The sequence below is a fragment of the Chiloscyllium plagiosum genome, chromosome 27 (assembly GCF_004010195.1).
Source record: "Chiloscyllium plagiosum isolate BGI_BamShark_2017 chromosome 27, ASM401019v2, whole genome shotgun sequence".
Classification (NCBI taxonomy): Eukaryota; Metazoa; Chordata; class Chondrichthyes; order Orectolobiformes; family Hemiscylliidae; genus Chiloscyllium; species Chiloscyllium plagiosum.
In genome coordinates this window covers 598,137-606,444 of record NC_057736.1, presented here as the reverse complement: position 1 = coordinate 606,444, position 8,308 = coordinate 598,137, and the positions used below count along the sequence as shown (strand labels likewise).

Below are 8,308 nucleotides of genomic sequence, written 5' to 3'. Positions count from 1 at the left end.
CAATGCTCCAGCAATTTATTCTCTTGCTTCCCTCGATATTCTGGGATAGATCCCATCAGGACCCAGGGACTTATCTACCTTGATATTTTTTAAGACTGACAACACCTCTTCCTTTTTAAAAGCAACTCAGCTTAGAAACTCAACACTCCCTTCCCTGAGGTCATCCTCCACCAATTTCTTTCTTTGGCGAAGACACAAAGTATTCGTTTAAGACTTCACCGACCTCTTCTGGCTCCACACACAGATTCCCTCCTTTGTCCTTGACTGGGCCAACCCTTTCCCTGGCTACCCTCTTGCTTTTTATATATGTATAAAAAACCTTGGGACTTTCCTTAATCCTGTTTTCTAGTCCACTTTTCATGACCCATTTTAGCCCTTCTAATTCCTTGTTTACGATCTTTCCTATTTTCCTTATATGCTTCAAGAGCTTTTTCAGTTCCCATCCTCCTAGACCTTATCTACGCTTCCTTTTACTTTCTGACCAAGGTCATATCATCCCTGGTCATCCAAGGTTCACGTAACTTGCCAGACCTATCCTTCACTCTCACAGAAACATGCTGCTCCTGAACGCTTATCAACTGCCATTTGAAATACTCCCACATGTCTGATGTAGATTTACTCTCAAGCAGCCACCTCCAATCAAAATTCTCCAGTTCCTGCCGAAAACTGTCAAAGTTTGCCTTCCCCTAATTTAACACCTTCACCTGAGGATTGCTGTTATCCCGATCCATGAGAATTTTAAAACTCATGGTATTATGATCACTATTCCTGAAATGCTCCCCCACTGAAACTTCACCCACCTGGCCAGGCTCATTTTCCAAAACCAGGTCCAGCATAACATCTTCGCTGGTTGGGCTATTTACATGCTTTGTCTAGAATCCCTCCTGAAAGATCCTTACAAATTCTGTCCCATCCAAGCCCTTAGTACGAAGTGAATCCCAGTCAATACAGGGGGAGTTAAAGGCACGGATCACAACAATCCTCCACAGCGGGGGAATTGCCACAGGAGGTTCCTGCTCAGCCTGATGGTCACCCCATTCCCTTCCTGTCTGTGGAGTCTGAGTCTGCGGAGTGACCACTTGTCTATACGTGTTACCCAGGACACTGTGCGAGTCTGCGGAGTGACCGCTTGTCTATATGTGTTACCCAGGACACTGTGTGAGTCTGCGGAGTGACCGCTTGTCTATACGTGTTACCCAGGACACTGTGTGAGTCTGCGGAGTCACCACTTGTCTATAGTGTTACCCAGGACACTCTCCGCCTCACGAATGCTTCCCAGTGTCCCCAGTAGCCACTCCTACTCTGAAACTCATGTTTCCAGGAGCTGCAGTGGAGACAGTGAAATGTGCTCGGCTTCCCACATCGAGCAGGAAGAGCAGGCTACGATTTGGAGCATCCTCCCATGTCCTATGCGTTTGACTTTATTAATCCATACAATGTCAAATATATTTAATATTAATTGAAGTATCTGATGCTCTGTACTCCAATAACAATTTTGCAAAACTTTCCAGACCTCACTTTCAGCTCCTGCTCCTTTCCCTGCTGGACCTTCCCTCATGATGTTTCTGCCTCCTCTGAACCTTGCCTCTCTTTTGGGTTCGAGGTGGAAGGCGAGATGGAAATACTCCAGTCAGGTAGTGTTTGTGGGTAAGTGTTCCTTAACAGCAGGTTCTCCTGTGATACCCTTCACACAGACACTGAAAAAAAAATATTTTAATCATAAAAAATCTTTGTACATTGATACTAAAAATAGTTTGGTTCTGCACAGTTGCATATCAAGCAAAGAAAAAAAAACATTGAACTTTGACTATCCAAAAAACCCGAAGACACCTCTTACACAAAACTAATGTTTACACGTATTTGAGGAGCGAGGAGAGTCCAATAACTGAAGCCCACTCCCACAAATCAAATGACCAAAAACTCATCACCCCCAATTGGATGTTCTGCCACCCACTTATAACTGAGGAGGTTCTTCCAGAGTACCCTTCACACTCACGCTGACTGCAACGTCCACTCCCAGAATGTAAACAAGTCATGACTCAACTTCCTCTGGTTGAATATTGACCCTTGGTGGGTATTGGCAGCTACAAGGAATGCACAAGTTCCTCAGATCTGGGAAACAGCTACCATCCCAAAGATCAACAGCATATCCAGAGGGACCTCGAATATCCGGCATTCAGTTATTCGAATATGGGATTATCCGGTAAGATCACAAGGTCCTGATGATTGGCTAAACTGTGTATTCCGGCATTTGAATATCCAGAATTTGATTAACCGAGCGAAATACTCCCCGTCCGTGTCCTTCAGACAATCGCGGTTCCTCTGTATTTTCTTTAACCGGATTCTATTGAACCGTGTCACAGAAGGGCAGATCGAGGGAATGTATGAGGTCTGAGCGATATAGACCCGGACAGTAAGCAGATCTCTGAACTTTCAGCGTGGATACTGGGTGGCTGTATATTCCTGCAGTTACATACATTCCTGGGGGCCTCATTCAAGTAAGCTGTCCTCTCAGTAACCCCACAGTCTCTGCCTGGAACATTGTCCTCTGCATCTTCCAGGTCAATATTTTTCTCTGACTTTCCTGTCCCAGATCCCTACTGACACAAAACTTTGATTCCAGATGTGTAACATTAGACAAGCATGAACAACTGTACTCACTGCTTAGCATGTGCTTTCCCAAATGACATGAAAAAATGCCTCATGATTTAACAAACAGAAAAGTTTGAGAAGTAGTTGCGCTCCTCGTTGTTACTGTGTGCAGAGGCTGTGTTTTCCCAAAGCCAGCAGAGAGAAACGAGGTGTGGATCCAAAGGGAATTGTCACATCGTCTGGTATGTGATGACATGATCTCTGCACAGTGCCCAGATCTCCTTGTCATTTGTAATAAGCCTGCAGAATCTAGCAATTTCTAAATCTTTCTTTGCTGAGACAGCCTTTCCTGTTTCCCAATTCTATTATTTTCTAAATTACAATAAGTATTTTTTTCTGTTTCTTTCTTTTCCAACCTTTATTTACCTTTTTGCAGCACATTCCCTCCTCTCCATTGGCACCAGCCCAAACTTTGGGATGATCTCTCCTGGTTCTATGCCAGGCTATTCATTGGGAAGCATGTCCAAGAGGCTTTCCTTTTGGATCGAGGTTGACTCCTGTGACTTCAGTGTGTTTACGGATGTTGGTAAGTCCCATGACTCTGGCCAGTTGATGCTTGGACAGTCAGGGAGATGAGTTTCATTCTATCTGATATCCTGACTTCATACCTATGTTCTCCCAGTCAAATGTTTCTGTGTTCTCAGTGTTTTCCCAAATGTACCTTCTCCATTTTGGTCTATCACAGTAGAGAGTACCCCGTGAGTCAGTAAGGATGTTTAACTCTTCAGGAATATTTTGAAGACATCCCTGATGTTCTCCAGCTGAGATTATCCTGTGCAAACAAGTTCTGAGTACAACAAATAACCGAAAGAACTGCAGACATTGGAAATCAGAGGCAAAGCAGCTGTAAGTTCTGAAGAAGGGTCACTGGACCCAAAGGTGAACTCTGAATTCTTTCTCCCTGAATTCAGCAGTTGCTTGGACAATCTGGTGTCACACAGACAAACAAAATGTACCAAGCCAGCGGAGCTTGTTCCAACTGATGACTGCCTTAATGCTGGGGAGAGGGTGCTGCTGTGAGACCACCAGATCTGCAGATTTGGAGAATCCTGTAATGACATCACTGCTGGCTCATCTCCAGTGCTCTGGGGAAATGGTTCTACATCACTTAGACCTCTGTACTGTAGGTTGTTTAAGACTCTGAAGCCCGTTAGAGAATGGGGACCATTGCTATCCAAGACTCTGAAGCCCATTGGAGAATGGGGACCATTGCTATCCAAGACTCTGAAGCCCGTTGTGGTTCTGTTCGCCGAGCTGGAAGTTTTTGTTGCAAACATTTCGTCCCCTGGCTAGGCGACATCATCAGTGCTTGGGAGCCTCCTGCGAAGCGCTTCTTTGATGTTTCCTCCGGTGTTTATAGTGGTCTGTCCCTGCCGCATATATGAACATCAACTAGCCACGAAATGACACGACCAGCTATCCTTAGTAGCCACACACGCTTGTAGCCCTGCATTTCCCCACCTAACCCATACATCCCCAAGCATTATGGGTAATTTAACATGGCCAATCTACCCTGGCCTGCACACCTTTGGACTATAACCTGGTGTTGTGTGATTTTTAACGACATACTTTTGATTTAGCTTTATTGTCACATGTTCTCAAATCCGTACAGTGAAAAGTTTACAAGTTCATAAAATCTCTATAATGTGGAAACAGGCAACTTGGCCCATTGACTCCACACCGACCCTCTGAAGATTATCCCAGCCAGAACCACCCCCCAACCCTATCCTTGTAGCCCTGCATTTCCCCACCTAACCCATACATCCCCAAGCATTATGGGTAATTTAACATGGCCAATCTACCCTGGCCTGCACACCTTTGGACTACAGGCGGAAACTGGAGCACCCGGAGGAAACCCACACAGACACGGGGAGAATGTGCAAACTCCACACAGACAGTTACCCATGGGTGGAATTGAACCCAGGTCTCTGGTGCTGAGAGGCAACAGTGCTAACCACTGAGTTACCATATTACAGCAACATTACATAATTTAGAAAATGTGACAGTCAATTTGCCACAAATGGCAAGAAATAAGCGAGTAGATAATCTGTTTTTGTTGAAATGGGAAGCAAAACGATGTTGGCCAGGACAGCTGGAGAAACACTCACTTTTTTGTCAAGTCGTGTTCTGGGATTCTGTGCATACAGCTGAGAGGACAGATGGATTAAGTCTAAAATCGCAACCAAATGACAGCTCCTCTCTCAGCGCAGCACTCCCTAAATAATACACTGAAGTGTCAACCTAGATTAGAGGCTTAAATCTCCAGAGGATAACACTGACTGCAGTTCAGCAGTGATGAATTATAGACCTTCACACAACCACTCCTTCGATCATACATGGAGCCAGAAACATGCACCCACAAAATAAGAATGACATTTCCAGCTGCAGTTAACATTGACGTAACCATTCTACATCCAACTGATCGTTTATCTCAGCGACAACCTCTGTTCGAATAGTGAGACTATCTGCACACTGCTGCTCAGCCACAACCAACTAAATGCTGCATTCTCAGCTAATACCACCTGTGCTTTCAGAAAAACTACAGCTCCACCTCCCTCCCCCTTCCCCACCCCCACCCCCATCCCTCTAACACACACACACACAAACTGAAATTTCTATTAAATGGCACCGTTTGACTAAAGCATTCAAAGATTTTGGAATTTGACATGCAAACCGAATAATTGGTTTATGTAATTAACTCCATTCCCCATTAATTGGTCTGATTCATGATTCATTTACTCTAATAAATAATTTCTCAGGTTAATGAGATTCAGCAGATGGCAAACTAATTTTTTTTACAAAGTTGAGGATAAAACTCAAACTGGGAAGCACACATAATTATAACTAGAACTAAAATAGTATTAGTTTGCCTCCTATGAAGGCGATATACATCACAGATAGAAGTTGAAAATGATGATTAGTCAATATTTAGCACACTCACTGCTTTCCCATTCTCATGACAAAATTAAAACAAGGAGGTCCCAACACCAAATACAATCGCCTATCTCTTGCATTTCAGATGTTAAACGGTGGGAGTCAAATCAGAGATGAGGATTTGTATCAAGAAAAAAATTTGTTTTCAAAAAGATAACTGTAGGGATTGTAATGAGGTGAGCCAGGTGGACCTCATGGAATGAGTTCCCTGATTGGGGCTGTTAACCTGGTCCAATCAAGGAGCCCTGGCTGACAGATATAATGGTTCTGTTCACTCTGAGAGCTGGCTTTGAGGGAACCATACCAGGGTCAAGTACTGTGTATGTATAACTAACGAGTAACTTGGTGATGGGATACCGGCCTCTGTGGAGTCATTTCAATAATATTGGACATTAAAGCTAACTGTTTGCATTTCCAGCTTTAGTTCATTAAATATAAATAACAGGATGCTCCTTTTTACAATTCCATTTGACTATGAATTTAAATTTCAATTATTTTAACATGAAATTTTTAAAAGATTGCAGTAAAAATTCTTAGATCCAGCTGTAGTTTTGTGAGTCTAGGGGTTTAATTTTCATTAGGCTTAAAGTAATTCATTTTTTGCAATCTGTAGTCGAGAATTTGTTTAATAGTTTAAAAATATATCCTGTTTAAATGAACCTAATAGGGGCCAAATGAATGAAATTGTCTGATGTTCTTGGCATCTCTTTGGATTCCACAGAGTGAGGCGGGAGATTAACAGTGCTCCTTTTACTGTGTACGTCAGAGTCAGGGTGATTTCACTCTCACTCTCAACAATGAGCACAGGCTTGCTGCAACAACATGACAAGAAACTGATTCAGCTGGAACAGGAGATGGAAGATTGGCCTTTCAGTGTCTTTGTTCTTCAGTATACACTGGCTAAACACAGAGCATTGTCATCATTACACTTGCACCTGCAATTTGTTAAACGCAAGATATCTTAGAGATTGAGAAGGCAGCTTTAACAATAAAAATACAGAAAAAGTTCTTAACAGTTTATTATCCATGTGAAGATAAATTAACTGATTTTGATGGGTTTTGGTTTCAATCTATTCTCTCATTTGTTTGGAGAAAAATACTTGATTGAGGTTGGAAATGCATTAAGGCTAATTCTTTGTTAAAAATAATCCAGGCAGATGACTGTGCTGTTCTCAATGGTATGAAAGTAGTACAGGAGGACACTTGGGCTAAGGCCAAGAGACATTAAGTTGAGTCAGCAGTTATTGGAAATCTGTGCTGAGTTTTGCCTTCACGCTGACATTACACACCATGACATAAATGCTCCTCTTCAATCTTTCTACAGGTTTGGGTGAAAAGGAAAAGAGATTTGAAGACAAAGTTTTCCAAGATGTGGAGGTGCCAATGTTGGACTGGGGGGGGGACAAAGGCAAGAGTCAGGTTACAGTCCAACAGGTTTATTTGAAAACATAAGTTTTCGGAGCGTAGCTCCCTCATCGGGTAAAGTGAGAGAGAAGAGCACGCAAACAGAGAATTTATGGGCAGAGGGATCAATAGATCATACAAATGGTGTGAATGGAGCATTGAATAATAAATCTCTGGAGGTGATCGAAAGTGTCAGACAGGGTGAGTAAAGTGTTAACAGCTGAATAGCAAGTGAAGGGATGACTTGTAATCCGATTAAATGAAGCAGAGAGATAATTACAAAAAACTAAAAATAAGGTGGTGCTGGAGCCAAACCAAATGGCTGGAGTAACATGATAGGTATAACACCACTAATCCAGAATCTGGTTTCCAGCATCTGCAGTCATTGTTTTTACCTCGTTGATTTTAACCCTACTGCGAATCCTCTTACAAGGATGCCTGCCTTGAAGAAGTTTTCCTCCTCTCTCTACAAGAATCTCAGCGAGTCTCTCTCTCTCTCACTGCAATCCCCAGGTCATCTCCTCTGCCATTCCTGATGAAGGGTTTTTGCCCGAATCAACGATTTTCCAGCTCCTCAGATGCTGCCTGACCTGCTGTGCTTTACCAGCAGCACTCTAATCTTGAGTTTGAAAATCGGATAGAGCAGCTGCCATCGAGAGAGGGGGAGACCCAAGAGATGAAGGAACATTATCTATCAAAGGAACCTTTTCATATGAAGCATATTCGCAGTTAAAAGAAAGAAGCTGACCACAGGAGATCTTTAGCTGGAAGAAGAAAGATACTGAAGATGGCAGCCCCTGTATGGTTTTGAAATTAATGCGATTTTAATATGTGTTTTATTAGAACAACAGATTGTTACAGATTTGGAGGCAGGTAATAAGCAGTTAAGAAAAGAGGCTGAGAGTTGTGAATAGTTGTTGTTTAATGTTCACTTTAGAGTTAAAGAATAAATCAATACTGTTTTCTTTAAATAGTTGAATTTGAGAGTTCACCATCTCTCATATTTTAACAGATTACGAGGCAAGTTGAATTTTTCTCGGTATTCGGTTTAATTAACAGTAGGGTCCACCGCCATGTCGTAATGGTTTGGGAGCTAGTACAGGATTTGGATAGGTTTAGACAGATCCAATCTGAGATTTGAACAGATTTGGGGTATGAAACATCCCAGCAGATTTAAATACTTGACAATTAGTGTCCTAGATCTTTAAATAAAACTTAGGTGAGACAATTTGTTTAATTTAGGTTACTTGTGGTTGGCTAAATTAAAAGTGAGGGAAATGGCTCTTAAGATTGGAGTTAAAAGATAAAGAAAGAGAAA

The 8,308-nt window shown here is 42.3% G+C and overlaps 1 long non-coding RNA gene across 6 annotated transcripts in view; it reads right to left on the bottom strand.

The window, feature by feature from the left end:
* The window catches only part of LOC122563400, a 41,917-nt gene that overhangs the window by 22,274 nt on the left and 11,335 nt on the right, over positions 1-8,308 (bottom strand). For 2 of the 6 annotated variants that reach the window (XR_006315579.1, XR_006315578.1), the window contains exon 2: positions 1,514-1,697. The exons of 1 other annotated variant lie outside the window; for it this stretch is intronic. This is a non-coding gene — a long non-coding RNA (uncharacterized LOC122563400). Of the gene's footprint in view, positions 1-1,513; positions 1,698-1,954; positions 2,013-2,044; positions 2,189-2,661; positions 2,746-8,308 lie in introns of those variants that run through there. 3 more of the 6 variants (XR_006315581.1, XR_006315582.1, XR_006315580.1) reach the window with 3 other exon arrangements.